Raw genomic sequence first — 1,768 nt, 5'->3', positions numbered from 1 at the left:
AAGATGTGGGCATACAGGAATACTGATTGTCTTGATGATCTCTAGCTTTTGCTCCCTATTTTAGACTTTTAGAATGTTGTAAATATACCCATGACTGAGGGGAGGAGAAAGGAAAGTTATAGTTTACTACTCCAGTTTCTTTTTTTTTTTAACCTTTAAGATTATAAGAAGATTGGGTTGTTGTGGGAGCAGCGAAGGCTTCCACTTTGAGCCCTCCCTGGGAGAGTCCACAGGAGGGTCCCTGGTAGATTAGGCCCACCTTCAAGGTCAGGACTGCTGCTACCATGTCGATTTTCACGCCCACCAACCACATCTGCCTGAGGAATCTGGCCATGGAGACCATGAAGGACCCGGGGTGGGGGATGCGGGGGAGGGAGGGTGTGTTTTGAGATCCGCTTGCTGCAAGAACAAGGTTGTGGCCTGCCACAGCACGGAAAAAGATCTTGATGAAGTTTTGCAGACTCACTCCATGTCTGCAAATGTTTCTAAAGGTCAAGTTCCTAAAAAGGAAGATCTTATCAGTGCTTTTGGAACTGATGACCAGACTGAAATCTGTAAGCAGATTTTAACAAAAGAAGTACAGATGTCAGATACAGAACTACACACGCAACTGGAGCAGATGTTTAGAGATATTGCAAGAATTGTAGCAAATAAATGTGTAAATCTTGAAACAAAGAAACCATACACTGTCATGTAGAGCAATGAAGGATATACACTATTCTGTCAAACCCAATAAGAGTACAAAGCAGCAATCTTTGGAAATAATAAAACAGTTGAAGTACAACATGAAGATTGAGCAGGCCCACATGAGGTTTGATTCATCCAACCTGTGAGGGAAGTGAAAAAGCTAAAAGAAAAACTGAAACCATTGATCAAGGTGATAGAAAGAGAAGACTTTGGTGACTAGTTAGAAATCACATGTCTAATTGACCTTAGCTGTTTTAGAGAAATGCTGATACAGAGGGAGACCAAAGGAAAAGGTCCTTTGGAAGTTCTCAGCTTGAAACACATGGAAGAAAGAGATGAGAAATTTGAATGAAAAGTTTTCACTGTCTTTTTGCTTATAAACACAGCACTAAAAGGTGTTCTCAGTTCCCTCAGCACTGTTAACTTCTGTGTATTTCCCCCCTCTATTTCATTCACGTGCACATTTAGAGATATAGAACTTCCCTTAAAAACCACCTTGGCTGCATCCTGTAAGTTTTAGTATATTGTCTCATTATCATCATTCTCTTAGATGAAGTTATTGATTGTTTCTATGATTTGTTGTGTGATCCATCAATTCTTTAGGATTAGATTATTTAGTTTCCAATTAGTCTATCTCTCTATGGCCCTTTATTACATGTATTTTTTATTGCATAATGATCTGAAAAGGATTCATTTAATATTTCTGCCTTTCTCATTGGATTGTGAGGTTTTGTGCCCTAGTATGTGGTCAATTGATGTGTAGGTGCCATGTACCACCAAGAAAAAGCTATATTCCTTTCTATCTCCCTTCAGTTTTCTCCAGAGATCTATATCTATATTTATAACTGTACACATACACATACACATATAAACACATATGTGTATATATATATATATATATGTTTGTGTGTGTGTGTGTGCGCGTGTATTTCCCTCTTTAACCCATTACCGATGGGAGTAGGGCTCTAGAACTACCAGCTCTCCTACCTCTTCTAATTCCTTTGTGTCAATTCTTCCTCTCACACCTCATTTGTATAAGATAATTACTCTTTGTACCTTTTCCTAAATGGTTTTACTTTTT

At 38.6% G+C, this 1,768-nt stretch overlaps 1 pseudogene; it reads left to right on the top strand.

Annotated features, from left to right (window-relative positions):
- The first annotated feature begins 284 nt into the window (after nt 1–284).
- On the top strand, nt 285–1,039 carry LOC114047843 (annotated as a pseudogene).
- The last annotated feature ends 729 nt before the right edge of the window (nt 1,040–1,768 follow it).

The sequence above is a fragment of the Vombatus ursinus genome, unplaced genomic scaffold, assembly GCF_900497805.2.
Source record: "Vombatus ursinus unplaced genomic scaffold, bare-nosed wombat genome assembly UNPS02014791.1, whole genome shotgun sequence".
NCBI lineage: Eukaryota > Metazoa > Chordata > Mammalia > Diprotodontia > Vombatidae > Vombatus > Vombatus ursinus.
Note: the sequence above shows the minus strand (reverse complement) of the source record. Positions and strands in the feature narration are given on the sequence as shown.